General features: G+C 42.8%; 1 protein-coding gene and 1 pseudogene across 2 annotated transcripts in view; both read left to right on the top strand.

Moving 5' to 3' along the window:
* Positions 1-21,855, top strand: part of st6galnac3 (ST6 (alpha-N-acetyl-neuraminyl-2,3-beta-galactosyl-1,3)-N-acetylgalactosaminide alpha-2,6-sialyltransferase 3) — a 278,580-nt gene that overhangs the window by 142,210 nt on the left and 114,515 nt on the right. The window lies entirely within an intron of this gene.
* Positions 5,100-5,218, top strand: LOC129408439 (5S ribosomal RNA; annotated as a pseudogene).

The raw sequence follows: 21,855 nt of genomic DNA, 5'->3' as shown, positions 1-21,855 counted from the left end.
TCCTCCTTCTCTTTCTCTCTCCAAACTCCTCACTCTTTCCTCCCTTCCCTCTGTCTCTCGTTCCGCTCCTCTCTCATAACCCCTCTCTCTTTCCCTCTCCCTCTTTCTCCTACCTTCTTCTCCCCTCTCCCTCTCCTCTCTCCTCCCTTCCTCTCTTCTCTTGGTCACACTCTCTTCCTCACTCATCACCCCTCAGCTTTTCCTTCTCTCACTCTCCTCCTCCTCTCTCCTCTCCCTTCTTCTCTGTGTCTTCTCTCTCTCACCCTCCTCTCTTTTCCCTTCATCCATCTCTCACTCTTCCCTCTGTCTCTCTCTCCCCTCCTCTGTCCTTCCCCCTTCTCTCTTCGTTTCTCTCTCCGTCTCCTCTCTCCTCCCTTTCTCTCTTCTCACAATTGCCCACACTCTCTCCCCCTCCTCTTTCATCTCCCCTCGTCTTTCCCATCATCCTTCCCTTTCCCTTCTCTCTCAAACCTTCCTCTCTTCTCCCCTCATCCGTCACCTCTCCCTCCTTCTCCTTCTTTCTCTCTCTAACATCCTCACTCCTCCCTCCCTTCCGTCTGTCTCTCACGCCCCTCCTCTCTCATAACCTCTCTCTTTCCCTCTCTCTTCCCTTTCTGTCTCCTCCCTTCCTCTCTTCTCTTGGTCACACTCTCTTCCTCGCTCATCTTTCCCCTCATCTTTCTCTCATCGCTCCTTGTCTTTACCCTCATCCTTTCCTTTCTCTTCTCTCACTCTCCCCCTCTTTTCTCCTCTCCCTTCTCTCTGTCTCCTGGTCCCCTCCTCTCTCATAGCCCCTCTCTCTTCCCTTCCTTTCTCCTACCTTCCTCTCTTCTCTTGCTCACACTCTCCCCCTCCTCCCCCTTTGCCCCTCGTCTTTTCCCTCATCCTTCTGTCTCACTGTCTCTCCCGTCCTCTGTCTCCTCTCTCTCTCATTCCCTCTTTTCCCTTCGCTTTGTCTCTCTCTCTCTTCCCTCATCTCTCATAACCCCTCTCCCATCTCTCTCTCCTCTCTCCCCTCTTCCTCTCCCTTCCCTTTGTCTCTCTCTCTCCTCTCCCCTCCTCCCCCCTTCCCCCGAGCCCCCGCTGGCCGTTCTCAGCGTGTTCGCCGATTGACCGGTCCTGACCCTTCCTCGCCGTTTCCCTTATGCCAGCCTTTCAATTTCCAGCGGCTTCATTTAATAAGATAATTTCACAGCAATTACGAGCCCCAGTCCAAACGTCTAAATGTCATTACACGCTCGCCCAGTGACTAATGCGTCCAAACGAGCGGCTCCCGGGCCCATTGTGAGCGCGTGTTCTGTGGCGGAAACGCTGGCTCCGTGTAACGAGGGCTACAGTGAGAGCCCCGCCGTGTGCCCCCCCGCAGCACCGAGCACGAGAGCGTGAAATCACAGTCAGGTGGAGATGTGCTGAAAGCATGTTCCGATCACCTCTGACGAAGAGAACGTTTTTCAGGAACAATAAAAAACACCTGGATTTCAATGAACGCAAAATATGTAGGTTTATTGCAGAGACTGTGTAAAGAATTAGACTGAGCCGTGTGCTTAAAGGTACATGGCCCCTCCCACCACCGCCAATATTCACGCACACACAACGTTCATACTCGGCAGTGTGGGTGAAGTGTCTTGCCTAACTAACGTACGTGAACATTCATACAGTGGCTCCCTCTTTTCTGCATCACTTGAGGAAAAACTAAGAACTAAAACACAACAGCAGTCCATCTTTCCCTAGCCTGATTCATCAGCCGGTTTCACTTCGTAGAAACCTTCTCACCTCTCAATGTTAGGATTTGTTCGCTTGATGGTAGGTGGGTGCTTTTTATCATTTAAACAATCGCTGCTATTTGGTCGTGATATATATAATGCGCCACTAACAGGGCTAATTGGTATATTAAGCTTTTCCCAAATCCCATAGGAAGACGCACAATAACGTCTTTCCCCTTGATAAAATTCACCAAACATTCTCTTTGTTCCGGCTTTAAATGCTCGATCTCACACAGAATATATGGCTCTTCGCTGATTGGCTGGTGCCCGAACTCACACTTCCGGGTTTTTTGCAAACTGACTATTGTATTCCAATTTCTGACCTAGTTGCTGAAATTGAGCGGAGACACAAGGTGGCGCCAGTCTGGCTAATCTTTCCCACAATTAGGGAAATAATTTAGCCCCATAAAATGTTTTTTTATAAAAGAAAGTTACATATTTATATAACACTGTGGGGCTCCAGTCGCAAATGGCAGTTTTGCCACTGGAGCCCCACTGTGGGACCTTATGTACCCATTGGTCTCCCATCCAAGTTCTAACCAGCGCTATTTAGGTGGTGTCCACATGACAATGTTTTTTGGTCAAAATGGTGTTTCAGAGTGGAGAACGCCAGTGTTGCGTTGTCATGTCATGTGGATAAGCAAACTGCAGCTTTTGGAAAACAATGACGTCGTGACCTGGTCATCGCCTTTACGTGCATGTGCTCTTTGTAGTATTGTGTGTCCAGTGGCTCTGGCTGTATCCTGTTTACAGCACCACATACAGGTGGTTTACATCGTTCTCACTCAGTGCTCTCTTGTTGTGTGGACGTGAATATTTATTGATCCGACACATGTGTGTACACAATTTTTTCCACCCTGCAAATAAAAAAAATCAAGGAGCATTGTCTTGTGGACGTAGCCTTAGTTTCTGAGATCTGATGGGATCAGGCTTTGACAAGTGGCTGTGACAGATGAAGCTGATTGAGGCTAATTTGGAGCTACGTTCTATATTTAGAATTCCAAGCGCGACCAAAGAGCCAATCAGGAGTGAGCCTGTTGAAGGTAACCCTTTCCGCCCGCGCTGCTGGTTTAGCAGGAGGTGGGTGCTTAGCAACGGCATCAGTCAAACCTGTTGCTAACACCAGCAGGACCTGGTTTAGACCTGGTTTAGTCCTGGTTCAGTCCTGGTTCAGTCCTGGTTCAGTCCTGGTTCAGTCCTGGTCAGTCTTCATATCTCAGGTCTCTATAGGCCAGTCCTGCAGATATCATGAGTCTATGCAGGTTGTTTTCACCGTCGCCAGTAGCTTCGGTTTGACATTTAAGTTGTAGCTATTTCATATTTGTTATTTTTTTATATCTCACGTTGGGTGAAGTGGGTGGACAGCGTTACCCCGTGTACCACACCCACTACACCCCTGGATGTAGTGCTGCGTGAGAGCACAGAGCAGGTTCTGAGATCTTTCTGGAATCACCTCCTCCGCCAGAACAGTCACATTCATATTCTGTGCTCTGTGTTCTCCACTGGACGCCCAGTACAGCAGTAATCACAGAGACCGCAGTGTCAGTGTGTGTCAGTGTGTGTCAGTGTGTGTCAGTGTGTGTCAGTGTGTGTCAGTGTGTGTCTGTGTGTGTCAGTGTGTGTCAGTGTGTGTCAGTGTGTGTGTGTGTGTGTGTGTGTCAGTGTGTGTCAGTGTGTGTCAGTGTGTGTCTGTGTGTGTGTGTGTGTGTGTGTGTGTCAGTGTGTGTCTGTGTGTGTGTGTGTCAGTGTGTGTCAGTGTGTGTCAGTGTGTGTCAGTGTGTGTCAGTGTGTGTGTGTGTCAGTGTGTGTCAGTGTGTGTCAGTGTGTGTCAGTGTGTGTCTGTGTGTGTCAGTGTGTGTCAGTGTGTGTCAGTGTGTGTGTCAGTGTGTGTCAGTGTGTGTCTGTGTGTGTGTGTGTCAGTGTGTGTCAGTGTGTGTCAGTGTGTGTCTGTGTGTGTCAGTGTGTGTCTGTGTGTGTGCAGCCTGCAGAGGACAGGGCCTATTCTTTTGACAGTAAAGCTGCACCAATTTTACACCAGCTCAATGAATAGGCCCTTTTCACAGTGATATGACAATATGCAGGTCAGAGTGCAGGTTGGAGCTATTTTGACTCTCAAATATCGGAGAAAAATTGACTTTTTGGAGCTTCCTACCAAGTTATAAAGTTCTCTCACCAAAAAACATGAGTGAAGAGGTTACAGATGTCATCCCTGCATGTTTGAGTAATCTAGCGATCTCTCTCAAGCCCTATTAGAACCCTTTTTACAGTTAGCAGCTCAATCCTATTCAAAGCTCAGCCCAAAACGTTACGTCCCTCAAGCTCCCACACAACAATTCTTGATAAATATACAAAAGCATGATACAAAACCATACACTAGGACTTAACAAACCAGGTGCAATGTGCAGTAGTTTCATTTACGGGATGCATATGGAGTAAAAGGATAATCTGATATGTGTGTTACTCTGAATTAACTGTCTGGGATGGTTTTCACTGAAAGAGATCGAGAAAATGTGGAGCATCATGATGAATATTTGAATCTGACTGGTCAAACTTTAGTAACATCCAGTCGAGAAAAAAAAGACACAGACGTCTTCCCTGTCCACAAATGCACAAAACACTCACCTTTTCCATGTTTTTCACAAACTACAGACTCAGACTCAAGTTCATCTGTCAGCATCGCCATGTTTGTTTTGGTTTGTTTGGGCGCTTCACCTTTGGGTCTGTCCAAACCTCAGTGCTGCGACATGATTGGTCGCCCAACTAATTAACCGTACAGCGAGCCACATGGCAAGATGGATCTTGCTGTACAAAGTTAAAGGGAGCGGGACTCAGTAACAAATGAAACTGAATATTTTGAAACATTTCTGGAGAATAGAGCATTTTCAGAACACACTGACAAAAATCACTTCTGGGGGTAGTAAAATATATTTAATCAACTTTGGTCATTTTTACACTGAAATAACAGAATTCTGTGAGAACTACAACTTATTAAATAGCAATGGACAAAATGTACTTATTTTACTCATGTAGTTGAAGTATTGTGTTTAATGAGTAAGTTCTACTTTTAATCACCAACATGTTTAAAGGTTTTACAGTCGATACTCATAAACCCAGAAATACAAAGTAAAACCAAAGTCCTTCTAAAGAAAAGCTGTTTATTTGGGGCTGGGGCGGCAGTAGCTCAGTTGGTAAGATTGGCGGTTCAAATCCTGCTCCTGACACAAAAAAAAAAAAAAAACTCAATGGTTGACCCACAGGTTGGCGGTGCAATTCTCGCTCCCACAGATAAATGCCGTTGTTGTGTCCTTGGGCAAGACACTTAACCCACCCCGCCCCTAGTGTGATCATACCGGCTTCTCAAAACCTGATCCCATCAGTTCTCAGAATCTAAGCAAGACCGGGCCTGGTTAGTACTTGGACGGGAGACCACTGGGAAAAGTCAGGTGCCACGCCAGTCACAAAACTGTCATTGTGTTTTTTGTGACTGTGGCAAGACACTTCACCCACATTGTCTAGTATGAACGTGGAGTGTGCCTGAGAGATGGTGGTGGTCGGAGGGGCCGATGGCGCAGATTGGCAGCCTCGCTTCCGTCAGTCTGCCCCAGGTGTGGCTACAGATAGCAGCTTACCATCACTGGGTCTGGAGTGAATGAATAATGATCTTTGAGTGTCCAGAAAAGCGTTACATAAAACTGATGCATTATTATTATTAGTGTCTGTGTACACTGGTGTATGAATGTGTGAGTGGTTCCTTGTTGTAAAGCACTTTGAGTCTTGAAGGTTGAAAAGCGCTGTATAAAAATGTACCATTTATTAGACATCAGTAAATACTAGACATATAATATTTACTTAATTATTTCATCACAGCATGCAGTTAATTATGACTTTATTTTATATATTTTACTTAATTTATTTTACATACAACTCAGTAGATTCACCATTGTCAGTAGTGGTGGTAAGTACATTTTACTTAATACTGACAAGTAAATTGTACTGATATTACAGCAGTAAAATGTGTTTAAAAAATGCTTGTGGAAATTGTTACGAGGATTTTTTTCTAGTAAATCTTATCTGTGTTATCTGTGTGTGTTAGCAGATAAGACCCCAAACCCTCCAACAGTGACATAATAGAAGGTTCCAGAGCTTTCACCAGAAAAGTTTCACATTGCACCTTTACGTAGACAGTCGTATTGTTTTGCCTGATCACCTCTCGTAGCTTCCTGCTTGGTTTGGTATCAGATTCTCGGCTCTGTAGCACCATTTGACATTAAACTCCAATTTGGCATCCACCATTTCACCGCCCCATCTGCTGCGCTTGATAAATAGCTTTTCTGTCTGACATGAATATTTTAGGGTCAGGTAGCAATTTGCAGCTCCCATCTCTCACTCCCATCAAAGCGCCTCCGAGCGATTTTCTCCAAAGCTCCGAGCGCAGATGAGACTCCACTTTTTAAGAACAGGTGACGCGTTTTGCTCCCCGGCGCCTACAAAGTCCCAGTCAATTTACCCGACATCGTGCGCCGCCGCCATTTTGTTCCAAAGGGTGGATGAGGGGGAGTGCACGTGAAGCCCGCGTATCGAGGACTGAGTATCAAAAGGTGTAAGTGGCGTTCTGCGTGAGATGGAGTTCAAATGAAAGAAGGAGCGACGTCAGAGCAGGTTTACAAATGTATTCACGAACAGAGTAATGGACGAAAAATACTACAGTAAGTCTTATCACGCAAAAAGGGTGTAATTGCGTGATTGCTTTAGAATCTTTGCTGAAATTGTTCGGAAAAGTTGGAAGTGAATTAGTGTCGTCACGGTGCTGAAATGTCAAACCTGGAAAAGACCGAATACCCATACCCAGGCCCGTCAACAAGCCACACACAGACCCCCTTTTAATATAAATTAGTAGGAAAAAAACCTGAAACCTTGGGCCAGAGTCCTGCACAGGTCCATTTTTGCCCGCAACCGCATAGTACAGTGCCACACCCAAATTGAAAAGTCCTGAGATCAAGAATTACAATCATTAAATTAAATTAAACGGTTACGCTTTCTTCAGTACGAATACAAATTCACAGATGAGATTTTACCGTCAAAAATACGCCATCGCTTCACAGACATTATTTATTGAGCAGAAGAAACATCGATCACGATGCTGGACTTTTGTGCCATATATGGACTGAACCAGGACTGAAACAGGACTAAACCAGAACTGAACTAGGACTGAGTGCCGGGACGGGCCCTGCGTAGACCTTCAGGTGACCGCAGGCAAAAAGACTGGCACAGACCTCATGGCCCCACGGGGCTAAGCGCAGCCATCGTCCGATCGCGATTTGTGGACACACTGCTCCACGGGCTCGGGGTTCTCTCTCTCAAGTCCAAGATTAGTCCTGGTGTAGTCCTGGTTTAGACCTGGTTTAGTCATGGTTTTGTCCTGGTTTAGTCCTAGTTTAGTTCTGGTTTAGACCTGGTTTTGTCCTGATTTACACCTGGTTTTGTCCTGATTTACACCTGGTTTTGTCCTGATTTAGTCCTGGTGTAATCCTGGTTTAGTCCTGGTGTAATCCTGGTTTAGTCCTGGTTTAGACCTGGTTTTGTCCTGGTTTAAACCTGGTTTAGTCCTGGTGTAATCCTGGTTTAGTCCTGGTTTAGACCTGGTTTTGTCCTGGTTTAGACTTGGTTTAGTCCTGGTGTAATCCTGGTTTAGACCTGGTTTAGTCATGGTTTGTCCTGGTGTAATCCTGGTTTAGTCCTGGTTTAGACCTGGTTTTGTCCTGGTTTAGACTTGGTTTAGTCCTGGTGTAATCCTGGTTTAGACCTGGTTTAGTCATGGTTTTGTCCTGGTTTAGTCCTAGTTTAGTCCTGGTTTAGACCTGGTTTAGTCCTGGTGTAATCCTGGTTTAGTCCTGGTTTAGACCTGGTTTTGTCCTGGTTTAGACTTGGTTTAGTCCTGGTGTAATCCTGGTTTTGGAAACTGATGCAGAACCAGCCCCTCATACTTGTTCTGATTCAGCTCAAGATCATTCTGGAACTATCATCTCTGACCTATGAATGTGAATGAATTTTTTAGTAACGTGCTCAGGTCTAGGTTTTGACACTAGTTTTAGTATTAATTAGGGGTGTCAAATTATCGCGTTAATTGTGATTAATTAATTACAGTCATATTTAGCGCGTTATGTTTTTTAATCGCGTTAATCTCATTTTTAATCTCTAACTTTAGTGTTTCTGTATGCGAGTCGCTTTATTATAAAACCTGTTTTTATGTGTTGTTGGGACAACAACACACACACACACAAAAAAACCACATTTATATATATTTTTATTTCGGTTAACGTTGGCGGCGTCAGTCACACAATGGACGAGGTCGAAGAGCCAGTAGAACAGAGGCAGCAGTGCACAGGTAAAAACACATTCGTGTCTTGGAAATTATTCTCCCGACGTGAAATATAAAAGAAAATAACAAATATAAAATTGCCTACAACTTAAATGTCACTGGTGAAAACAACCTGCATAGACTCATGATGTCTGCACTACTGTCCTATAGTGACCTGCCACATGAGGGGACACGCACACAAACACAAACAAACAAACACACACACACACACAAACACACACAAACACAAACACACACAAACACACACAAACACACACACACAACACACACAAACAAACACACACCTTCATCATCGTCATTAACCTGAGAACGCGTGGATCACGTTTCCTTCCGTAGTTACTGCGTGGACACCGACGTGCTCCCGTGAGCCGCGTGTGGATCGTGTTTTCTCACGTACGCTGCGTAAACCGCGCTTCCTCCTGTGAGCCTCTAAACCAGAACTAACACCAAGACTAAAACCAGGACTAAACCAGGTCTAAACCAGGACTAAACCAGAACTAAAACCAGAACTAAAATCAGGACTAAACCAGGACTAAACCAGAACTAAAACCAGGACTAAACCAGGACTAAACCAGAACTAAAAACAGAACTAAAACCAGGTCTAAACCAGGACTAAACCAGGACTAAAACCAGAACTAAAACCAGGTCTAAACCGGGTCTAAACCAGGACTAAACCAGAACTAACACCAGGACTAAAACCAGGATTAATCCATTCCAGGACTAAACTAGGACTAAAGTAGGACTAAAGCAGGTCTAAACCAGGACTAAAACAAGGACTAAAACCAGTGATCTCATATATAAAGCATTTCTCTATCAATAATATTTTTAATATGGTTAAGGAAAGACTGGACTTTTTATTGTCTTTAAGTAGACAAAAGTTATTATGTTCAGATTTCCTCGTCTTTGCTACTTTACAACAAACAGTTTCTTATTCATGGAGACTTGGGCTCAACAGCCAATTTGAAGAGATTTGTTAAACAATAAATGACTTTATAAAGTCACTTTTTTTAAATCTATATCAGTCTTTTGATCTGCCACAATAATGTAATAATGAATTTAAATGAAAATACCTCAAATTGAAGCTTTTCTCAGCAATTTTTAGGTGAGATTAAAATGAGATTAATTAGATTAATTAATTACAGATCATAATTAATTAATCTCTCAATTTTTTTAATCGCATGACAGCACTAGTATTAATAGTATCGGAATTTCGATATTTTTAAGAGGAATAGATGAAAAATTCAATCTTACATCTTGGTGTAATTGTGTGACCGCTTTAGAACCTTTTCAGAAACTGTATGAAAACGTTGGTGCCAAAAGTACAAGTAGTAGTAGTAGTAGTAGTAGTAGTAGTAGTATAATTAAGTGTAGTATTTCACTTCATTTGTAATCTCATAACATTCTGATCAAACTACATCTTGTCAAACGCCCCATAAATGCGAATTCAATTTAACGATGCACTCTGTAATGTTTCTGCTGGAAGTTCTGCCAACTCCCTGTCTCCATGTTATTGCTCTGCCTGGAATGTTCCACAGTATAGCATTAAACTGATCTATGGCAGTGAAATATTTAGCAAAATAAGCATGTGTTATATATTTAATAGAATGATGATACTGTGAGATGTAATATTTAGAGTGGAGTTATGGAACAACAGCTCCGTGTTTGTGGTGTGTGAAAAGGTCTGGGCGCACTGATGCATTGTGGGCGGAGAAAACAGATGTTCAGATTTGTTTGGGGTTTTGAGCAAACTTTGATTCTGTCCTTACGCATTTGCATATGACCCACGGAGACAGGAAAGTTAGAGAAACAACTTTGTGAGAGATAAACGCTCTACAAATCAGATGAGAAAATCAGGAAAATACTGTATTTACAATGTACGTGCAGATTAGAGGACGTGAGGAGCCGACAGGAGCAGAGATAAAGGAGTTTCCGTTCATGACTCGGGAGATGTTTTGGTAATAAAGTTCGTGGGATGAGTTTATCAGTTTTTGTAGTCATAATAACAGTGAAACATTAGTGAAGTGGACTGAGGGGTGTCACTTCAACAGCTACTCCACAGTTGCTTTTCTAGTGTTGTTTTTCAGAGAATATTGAAGCTTGGACCAGTTTCCATTAATTCTCCCCACAGACTTTTTGAAAATGTTAAATATTAAGAGTTCAAGAGGCGTCGCGGAGGTTAACCAGCTACGTGCTAACTAATATCCATAACTTCCAAAAAGCACATTTAAAAAGCTAAATTCTGTGAAATGCTTTAAAAACTTTGCAGTTTAAAAAGTTTCAGAAACAGATTATATATAAAAGTAAAACTCCTGTGGTCATTAGTCACCAGGTAGCTGATTATCCCTGAGCAAACTTTTAATTTGTTCTTTTTTCTAATGAAATGAATGAATTTTGAAATGGACTTTCCTTCCTGAGCCAGAGGTGGGTGGTCACTGTTGAGGATTACCAGTGTGTGTTGTGTTAGTGACATATTCAGGTAAGTGTCGGGCTTTTTACCTCAACCTTGTAACTTTCTGTCACAGTTCTAAGCCAAAGATCCATGCTTATAACCTTAGCGTTACATGACTGAAATAATGGCGTGATCTTTCAATTGAGTTGTGTAACCTCAAATGACCTCGGATCGTCACCAAACTTTTTTTTTTTTTTTTGCGGCATCGGGCACTGGGGCTTGACCCACGTACCAAATTTGGTAACAATTGGTCTATAAATGGTGGAATTATCGCGGGTGGACAGACACACAGACACACACACAGACAGGGTGAAAAAAAACCTGGTCAACCCTTCGGGGACCAGGTAATGAATACATAAGGCGCACTGTCGATTTTTGAGAAAATTAAAGGATTGTAAGTGTGCTTTATAGTCCGAAAAATACGGTACATTGTTTTCCACCAGCTGATGTGCCTTAGACTTAACAGACTTAACAGTCCTTATCTACCTGAGCACACGCTGGCATTGTGTCCCTGAGCAAGGAACTTCAATATTATCAAACTAACACTTACAACTTAAAGGTTGTATGGAGGATTTTTTTTGGTTTCAAATTGTCAATGATAGATTATAGAGATGCAGTAGCCTTGTAATTATGATGACCAAAAAAAGAGAATAAAAATTGGACGTGGTGGGGCTAAACATTTGCCAATAGATAACGACACTGCCTCGTTATCTGTGAGCTGACAGGCTGTCAATCAAACTCCCTACGTTTCTAGCGTAACTGACTTGCCTGCGCGCCGCCGGTACGTGGTTTACGTACGCCTGTCACGCAGTCCACAGACGCAAGACGCACAGACGCTGTTTACTCCACCAACGCAACAGTTCTTAGCGGCTTTTTTTTACCTATATCTTCCTCGCAGTTCGCACAAAGTTTGTTGCAATGGCGACAAGAATCCAGGAGCAGTTCGCCACAAAAGAAAGTCCGTTTTTGAGGTCGCTGAAAGAAGAAGACAAGGGGAAAAGCAGCGAAGCCAAACTAAGGTGATTCTTGTAGATTCATTCCAGCGATGGCGCGACTGAAGCAGACGCAGGGTCTAAAGACTGACGCACTGGTCCACAAATTACTCCTGGACAGGAAACTTCTGCTTATTATGAAAACGTACTTTATTTCCAAGAGCTAGACAAACGTTTTTCAGGACACGAAAGCGATATCCTATGTCTGAAAACGTAATTTTCAATGCAAAGAAAGAGTCCGCTTGCTGCTGCGTGTTGTAGCTAGTTCATTCGCACTGAATCTCCGGGCAACCTTCTCTGCACCCCTTTCCTGCTCCTGTCCCCGCTGCCCGTTCCGCTCTTCCCCCTGCTCCTCACTTCTCCGGGCACGGAATCTCCGCGCACCGCTCCCCTCTCCTCTCTCTCCCTCTCTCCTCTCCTCTCTCCCTGCTCCGCTCTTCTCCCTGCTCCTCACTTCTCGTCCGTGCACGAAATGTCCGCACACCCGCTCCCCCCGCTCCTCACTTCTCCGTCTTGCCTAACCAACACTGTAGTTAGTTGTTTACAAGTCATGTGCAGCGGCTGTAAACAAACCTGTTTCTGGCGTAAGGAGGAGGAGGGAGGAGGCGTTTCTACGTAGGAGCTGTAGGGGAGGGGGGGGGGTGGTTTCACACATGCGCAACATTTGAAAAAGGACAAACAGTCGCTGGATTTCTCGTTCCTTGGAAAATCCTCTATACAACCTTTAAAAGGGCTCTATCACACTTTTTCTGGGGGAGGGTCGGCCACCTGCTTGTCTTCATGGAGATTGCTTTGATTGAATGGTCCCACCGTACATTTCAGGCAAAGCAATAGCATCTCCATGGTGACAAGAAGGTATTTGAGCCTCCAAAAATGTTACGTAATGTACCTTTACATTTGAATACAATACATGAATGAAAGAAATTAGCACAAAATACGATAAGAGTAATAAACGTTACAAAAATGAGACAAATGGAATCATATTTGAAGGAGCACTGCAAGAAACACAAATGTTCAAATTGGGGATGTCCCGATCACATTTTTTTGCCCCCGAGTCCGAGTCATTTGATTTTGAGTATCTGCCGACACCGAGTCCCGATCCGATACTTCTATAAAAATGTCAAATGTCCAAAACTTTAATTTTAATGTTTAACTTTTTTAACCATTCACCTTCATTGTTGAAAATATTTACTTTTACCACAGTATAGTCTTTAAATGAGTAACTTAGTATATTTAATGAACTGGACAAAACAGGAGTGAGACCAGAATCAGATCAAACCTGAGACTCGACTCTGCACAATCTACAGTTTGTATATTTGATATTATATGGAGGCCTGTGCATTACATTTGAAACATTTAGGCTCGTTTATAATATCCAAATAATACAAAATCTTTTCAAATAAAAACGAGATGACAGAAGCCCCACAGCCTCTCTCCCCCGCACCATCACCACATCCACAAGCCCACCGCAGACCGTGCACCGCAAACAGACAAGCGCTCACCAAAACATCAGTCTCACCACTCAATAGACGCTTCATGCCGTTTTTCCCACCCTCCCCATGAAAAGTGCCAAGTCCATTGCGCAACATGCAAACAAACAGCACCTTGCAACGACGCCATTGGCCGCACAGGTGTGAACATGGGCCACAGAACCCCAGGTAACAGCGCACGAGCGCGGCACAGCCCCCGGACAGACGCACTGACTGGACGTCCCTGAGCAAATCCCGCACCTAGTTTAAAAAAAAAAAAAAAAAAAAAAAAAAAAAAACAACTCTTGTGTCCTGTGTGTCCTTTGTGTTATATACATATATTACTTATCCGATACCTGATCGGACCATAACAGCCGAGTCCGGATCGAGTCCGCAGTCACGTGATCGGCGCCGATTTCCGATCACGTGATTGGATCGGGACAACCCTAGTTCATATTAGGGATGGGCATGATTAATCGATAATTGATCATTAAGAATTTCATCGATTACGTTAATTTTAATCGACAAACTGAATGTAGGTTGCTGTGTGTAGCGTAGTGTGACTAAACAGGTCCGTACATGTGTCTCTCTGCACTCAGAAGGAGCGAGACACAAACAGTAGGTCAGTCTGCAGCGTGCCGAAGCACAAATGTGTATTTAACGATGATTTGTACAAGAAATTCCACGCTTTCCGTTGCGTTTGGGACAAGTGTGAGTCCACGTGCACAGTGAACAAAGCAGCACATACGTTTCTGTGTCCAGTGGGAAAAAGTTTTACCAGGTGAGAGTCGCGCAATGTCGATGACGAGTCCCAACCTCCCGTACAGTGTCCTGGTTTTGACAAACGCAAATATGGTCACACTAACCTGTATTCACCTGAGTCATGTCTTTTAATCCGACAGAAATTGACCGCATCAGCGACACAAGAGCTGTAGTTTTATCTTCGCCGAGTTTATGCAAATTAGCGATGCGGTTTTAAGTTTCGTTTCTGTGAGAGTTGCGCAAAACTGAATTAAACACATTATAATCTCAAACGGGCTGATGTGGCTCTAGAGTCGTTATGGTTTATATGTCATAAAGTTTAATTTATTTATGCAGATTAGTAGTGCAGATAGTAATAATAATGATGATCATTTTAATATAAAAACGTTAATGATTAATCGATCGTTAATTCTTCCGACGATCGATTAAGAAAATTTCATCGAATGCCCATCCCTAGTCCATATCATTTCATATTGTTACATAAAGCTTTTGTCACTTGTAGATTTACTCACAGTGGGAAGAGGAAGCGCAACTTTTACTCAAGTCATTGTACTGTTACTTCAATAAAAATATTACTCAAGTAGGAGTATAATCATGCAGGCAGAAAAGTACAATTTCTTCAAAAAGTTACTCAAGTAAATGCAACAAGTACTATCCAGCCCGTGTTTTTTGCAGTAGCACATTGCTCTCGTAGTATAATTCCTGCTTAAATATTCAGTGCTTAGTATTGGAGCGAGGGCGCGTGGGCTCGCTGTGGTTTGGTGCCAGAGGTACTTAGTGTGGAGTGAAGTGGTCAGAGCAGATTATGGAGCGTGATTCCACAGCTGCGACGCTCCAATGAAAACAGATGAAAATAAAGTGCAGGTTTGGAGAGGACCCGCAGGAACGCCGGAGAACAGGCTGGAATATTCACGCCGCAGACAGCCCGGCGAGGACAATGTCAGAGACCACAGCTGCTTTGTGTCCAAGCTTTTAATGTCTCAATACACAGCAGTAAGGAGATGGACGATCTGCATTCACCGTGTGTAGAGGTGTGTCAGTATTCATCCGGTAGATTCTATGTGCAGAGTGTTATACATATTCAGAATATCTATCGTCTTACTTAGGCTCACTGAGTTGGTGCGTGGTGCTTATATGGAGCCATTTTGACCATTCAGAAGACACAATATTTTGCATTTTTTATCGCTACAGTCGTAAACATCGGTCAAAAGTTTTACAACACCTTAATTTTTCCAGTTATTTATTGCAATTCAAGTCGTGTAAGTTCAATGAAGAGCTTGAAATGGTACGAAGGTAAATAGGACTAAAACAGGACTAAACCAAGATTCAAAACAGGACTAAACCAGGTCTAAACCAGGACTGAATCAGGACTAAACCAGGACTGAACCAGGACTGAACCAGGGATAAACCAGAACTGAACCAGGACTATACCAGGACTGAACCAGGATTAAACCAGGACTGAACCAGGACTAAACCAGAACTGAACCAGGACTGGAAACCAGGACTGAACCAGGACTGAACCAGGACTGAACCAGGACTGAACAGGAACCAGGACTGAACTGAACCAGGGATAAACCAGAACTGAACCAGGAAGAAACCAGGACTAAATAAGGACTAAACCAGGTCTAAACCAGAACTGAATCAGGTCTAAACCAGGACTAATCTTGGACTTGAGAGTGTGGTGTGAAAAAATGTCTGAAACCCTTGGGTCGGTTGTGTCAATACAATGAGACTCACCCAAGTTCCTCACGCACTCATGGATTATTAAACATCGGTCAAAAGTTTTACAACACCTTAATTTTTCCAGTTATTTACTGATATTCAAGTCGTGTAAGTTCAATGAAGAGCTTGAAATGGTACAAAGGTTAAAAAAAATAAAAGATACAAAGCACACAAGTCCAAGCTCTGCCAAAACTACCTCAGGAACAAAGAACAAAGGTGAAGTTTTTGAAAACATGGAGTGTCCAGCACCGTGTCCAGACTTAAATCCCATCGAAGCTGGTTTGGGATGAACTGGACAGAAGAGTGAAAGACAAACAACCTACAAGTGCCACACTTGAGACCCCCAGAGACCAGACCAGGACCAGACCTGAGACCTGAGACCGAGACTGAGACCGAGGGACTGAGACCAGGACTGAGACCGAGACCAGACCGAGACTGACCAGACCGACCAGACCGGACCAGGCTCAGACCGCCCATGAGACAGACCAGGCCCAGAGCTGAGACCAGAAGACTGAGGTTGAGACGCAGACCCTGCCAGGAGGACTTGAGAGTCCAAAGCTCGGTGTTCACTCTGGTCCCGCTCTGGTCCTGGTCTAGTCTCGGTCTCAGTTGCGGTCTGGTCCTGGACCTGGATCAGTCCTGGTTCAGTCCGTATGCAGTGCAAAAATCTGGCATCGCAGTCACGGAAGTCACATAAACGGGAAACAGCTGTTATCCGTTTTTTCCATTTTTCATTTAAACACAAAATCGAAAACTGAAAAAAAACAAAAAAAACAATCGTTATCCATTTTTTCATTTTGGTTTTGGAGACAAATAATGAAGAAAACTGTTGTTTTTTCATTTTCTTATTTTTGGTTTTATATTGAAAAATGAATGAACGAATGACACACGGATTATTGTGGCTCTTCTCTCGATTTTGCTCTTCTTCTTGTGAAAAAAAAAAAAAATAAAGTAAGTATCACTGGCATAGAATGTTCCGGAGCCATTGAAGCCTTTTCCTACCGCCAGTTTTCTACTTTCCTAACATAACTTTACTCTCCCAAATGTCACTCTTTTCCCCCTCCGGTTTCAAAATGGCGACACAACATTGAATCATTCTGCCTCTTTAAGGACGAGTCTCTCTCACTTTTTCCGTCCTCGCTTTTTGCCAGATGCTAATTTAGGTCACGCAGCTGTCACTCACAACCAGTTACATTTCTCCACTTTTCATTATTTATTTCATTTATTTATTTTTTTTTCGCCCATTTTTTGACATCCAGATCCAGTGAGACGCGTAATGGCTGCCGCGCACGCCACCTGACTCATTGGGCTGTCAGTATTGTCGGGAGAGAAGCAGCTCATTTGAAAACAGATGTGACGATTGCGACGCCTTGGCATTGGCTGCTACATGCGCGTCTAATTTGATGTGGAGTTTTTTTTTTTTTTTTTTTTCCATTTATTTTTTTATTTCTCGCAGAATGACAAGTGGGTACCGAGCCGTGACTAAAACAAGAGTGTGTGGAACGACGGAGCAGATGGGGACAGACACACAGACGAGAACTTTGATAAACAAGGCCTCGGGGAAAATCCACACAGTTTTGTAACGGCGTCTTAAATATGGATGGATGGAAAAGTTTGCCGGAATAACAGTTGCGTCGTCATTAGAGATAGACTGATGTGTCGGGTGTTGGGACGATATTTGCGCTTTTTAGTAAATGGGCGATCGGCGGCTCAGATCGATATTAAGTTTGGGGATTTTTGGTTGTAAAGGTGAGACTATAAAGCTTTGTTTGAACACTGATTAAACTAGACCTGAACCAGGACTGAAGTAGGATTAAACATGACTAAACCAGGTCTGAACCAGGACTAAAACAGGTCTAAACCAGGACTAAACCAGGTCTGAACCAGGACTGAACCAGAAATAAACCAGAAATAAAACAGGACTAAACCAGGACTAACACAGGACTGAACCACGACTGAACCAGGACTAAAACAGAACTGAAACACGACTGAACCAGGAATAAACCAGGAATAAACCAGGACTAAACCAGGTCTAAACCAGGTCTAAACCAGGTCTAAACCAGGACTAAACCAGGTCTAAACCAGGTCTAAACCAGAACTAAACCAGAACTAAACCAGGTCTAAACCAGAACTAAACCAGGTCTAAACCAGGTCTAAACCAGGACTAAACCAGGTCTAAACCAGGTCTAAACCAGGTCTAAACCAGGTCTAAACCAGGTCTAAACCAGAACTACACCAGGTCTAAACCAGAACTAAACCAGGTCTAAACCAGGTCTAAACCAGGACTAAACCAGGACTACACCAGGTCTAAACCAGGACTAAACCAGGTCTAAACCAGGTCTAAACCAGGTCTAAACCAGAACTACACCAGGTCTAAACCAGAACTAAACCAGGTCTAAACCAGGTCTAAACCAGGTCTAAACCAGAACTAAACCAGGTCTAAACCAGGTCTAAACCAGAAACTAAACCAGGTCTAAACCAGGGTCTAAACCAGAACTAAACCAGGTCTAAACCAGGTCTAAACCAGGTCTAAACCAGGACTAAACCAGGACTAAACCAGGACTAAACCAGGTCTAAACCAGGTCTAAACCAGGTCTAAACCAGGTCTAAACCAGGTCTAAACCAGAACTAAACCAGAAACCAGGTCTAAACCAGGTCTAAACCAGGTCTAAACCAGGTCTAAACCAGGTCTAAACCAGAACTAAACCAGGTCTAAACCAGGTCTAAACCAGGTCTAAACCAGGTCTAAACCAGGTCTAAACCAGGTCTAAACCAGAACTAAACCAGGTCTAAACCAGGTCTAAACCAGGTCTAAACCAGGTCTAAACCAGGACTAAACCAGGACTACACCAGGACTAAACCAGAACTAAACCAGGTCTAAACCAGGACTACTCCAGGACTAAACCAGGTCTAAACCAGGTCTAAACCAGGTCTAAACCAGGTCTAAACCAGAACTAAACCAGGACTAAACCAGGTCTAAACCAGGACTAAACCAGGTCTAAACCAGGACTAATCTTGGACTTGAGAGCAAGAGAGAGAACCCCGAGTCGGTGGAGCAGGGTGTCCGCAAAGCCAGTTCGGGCCGCCAATCCTTTCACCTGTGGTCACTCGACGGTATACTCGGGCGCACCTCCGGGCCCGACCTGACACTCAGTCCTGGTTTAGTCCTGTTTTTAGTCCTGGTTCAGTCCTGGTCCCTCATGTCTCAGGTCACTATAGGACAGTACTGGAGATATCATGAGCCTATGCAGTTTGTTTTCACCATTAGATCACGAATCACCACATTTGCCTTTAGCCCTGCAAGGTACGACATAAACAACATATTAACATGTTTAATATTACATTTTTATTTTTGAGAGAGTCCCACCTCCCTTTGCAGCGACCTTTCACTTCAAAATTGGCGTACATCGCACACCGCATCAGGTTTGTGAAGTTGTAGTGTTTTTGTTTTTTTTTTGTATCATGGTTTTGTATATTTATGGAGACTTGTCGTGTGTGCAGAACCTTGGACAGAATCTTACAGTTAACCATAAGAAGTGTTTGAATAGGGCCCAGGAGAGATCACTAGATTACTCAAACATGCATGGATGACCAGGCAGGAACAACAATATAACAAGGTAGAAAGCTCCATTAACTTGATTTTGCATAACAGTCCCTCAATGACACTAAGACAACAGCAGTGGGTAGATAAATATAACTTTACTGCTTCAACTTTTGACTTGATAGTTCCAATACTTTATGTGTACATGGAGTTTTGCCAATATTCTGCCCTAGGTTAGTTTCTATAGCAACTCAAAATATTGTCCAATTTTGAACGCACTCCCAGAAAATGTCAATAATGAGTGGTGGAGGATTTTTAAAACAAATTTAGAATGAAGGAGATCCTTGGCCAGCAACGCCCAGAATGGTTTATGTTTATGCAGTAATTTACCCCGTAACTGCATTAGAGTTTTTGGTTTATTTTGCAGCATTGCCTACATAAAAAAGGTAGTATTACTCAAAATCGACTTTTTGGAGCTTTATACCTTGTTATATTGTTGTTCCCTCATCAAAACCATGTCTGAAGAGGTTATAGATGTCATCCATGCATGTTTGAGTAATTTAGTGATCTCCTCTGGGCCCTATTCAAACCCCTCCTTACGATTCTGTCCAATGCTCCGCCCACAAGCTCATGTGTGACAATTCTCTATAAATATACAGAAATATGATGCAAAACAATACAAGTATTGTAGTCAAGACTGCATTAACGAGACCGAGACCAGTCCTAGACCACAGGGTCACGAGACCAGGACAAGACCAAGACCTCTGAGAGTCGAGACTGAGACAAGACCAAGACCTCTGAGAGTCGAGACTGAGACAAGACCAAGACTTTTAAAGGTCGAGACTGAGACCATGGCCCATCGAGACCAAATTGAGACCATCTTTGTCATTTCCTACATTTATTTGTATTTTATAGTTATTTTGGCACATTTATATCAATGTTTTTATAAATCTATCTCCATTTGATCTGATCAATGTTCATTTAGACTTTAGACAAGCCAAGCAAACTGTACTGCACTGAAACACTCTCATTTTTTGGACCGTCAACCCACAGAGAGAATCCTTTCTTTAATCCCACTTCTACTGGCACTTTACAGAAAACAACTTCAGAGTTAATTAAGTGATTTTTCTCAAGTTCATAACATTTACAGTTAAATTATTTTACAGGTCTGCAGTGATATTTCGCAGCCTCTGCACATTTAACGGCCGTGATGAAATATGATCACACTCGTCGAGTGTCAGACCTCAACTCTGAGACGAGTCCAAGAGCCGTCAAGAGCAAGACAAGACTGAGTCCAAATGCGCTCGAGTCCAAGATGAGACCAAGACCGTAAAAAAGTGGTCTCAAATAGTCTGATTCATTGGCCGGTTTCACTTCATGAAAACCGTCTGACCTCGCAGCATTAGGATTTTAATTTAACTAATCGCTGCTATTTGGTCGTGATGTATGTAACGTCATAAATGTATGTAATGCGCCGCTAATGGGGGTTAACTGGTATATTAAGCTTTTCCCAAATCCTGTAGGAAGAAGGGCAAAAACGTCTTTCCTCTTGATAAAATTCACCAAACATTCTCTTTGTTCTGGCTTTAAATCCTCGAACTTGGGAATTGTTGCCAACACAGAATATATGGCTCTTCGCTGATTGGCTGGTGCCTAGACTCACACTTCCGGGGTTTTTGCGAAACGTCTAGTGATTCCTGACCTAGTCGCCAGAGAGAAATTAAATTGAGCAGAGACAATAGGTGACACCAGTCTGGCTGGGTCTCAAGACCAAGACCGTACTACATACTACGACGCAACAATACACTACAACTTCACAAACCTGATGCTACATGCAGATGTGATAGCACTCAAAAATGAAAATGAAATACCATGTTTTTCGGCAAAGATGTCATTTTCAAAACAATAAAAGGTAACATGATGATGTAAATATGTTATGTTTTAGCAGTTAATCCCCCATAAAAGGTATAACATTTGTCAATCCATGTACAAACACCACATATTTCTCTTATAGGCCAGATTGTTGCACTGTTTCATCTCATTATGAATAAAATAATATTACTCACGTAGAAGTACAAAGTAGTGCTCCAAGGAATGACTCAAGTGCGAGTTAAGTTGGGAAAACTACTACTCAAGAATAATTTTAAAGAGTAGCTGTCAGGACGTAACATCTGATTTATATTTTGAAGTGAATGTAATTTGAAGGACAAAATATTAAATAATAAATTCTGGTATTTTCAAAGGAGAGACGCAAAAATGAGAGAAACTAAATCATATCTAAAGGAGCGATGCAAAAATCACAAATGTTCAAATTAGGGCTCGACCGATACGGATTTTTTTGCGGCCAATAAGATACCGATAAAATGGGAGTTGGAGCTGCTGATAGCCGATATAAAAGCCGATATATTTAGTGATGTAAACATTCACTGTAAATCTCTGTAAAACTTAGGTCTGGCTCTATTGGATTTTAAATTAAATTTGTTTAGGCGACATTTATTGTTATTCAGCCTCTTTACAGTCATATTTAAAGACAGTAGGTTGGCCTAATGTCATTTTTGCATCACATTCTAGCCAGTAAAGAAAGTAAAAACTACTGCTATTAGCCTTTAGCAGTAAATGGTGCACATGCGGTAATTCATTATCTGTAAATGCTTATCATTCACACCTCTATTCACAGCTCATTTACATATCAAAGCAGGTCCAGTAACATGTGTACATTCACTATAATCGCTTTACACTAGGCCAATGTGAGAAAAAAACAGATTATGTTTATGTTTA

Source organism: Boleophthalmus pectinirostris, unplaced genomic scaffold, assembly GCF_026225935.1.
Source record: "Boleophthalmus pectinirostris isolate CB_2022bp ecotype Guang Dong unplaced genomic scaffold, ASM2622593v1 HiC_scaffold_16, whole genome shotgun sequence".
Classification (NCBI taxonomy): domain Eukaryota; kingdom Metazoa; phylum Chordata; class Actinopteri; order Gobiiformes; family Gobiidae; genus Boleophthalmus; species Boleophthalmus pectinirostris.
This window is presented reverse-complemented; position numbering and strand designations above follow the sequence as displayed.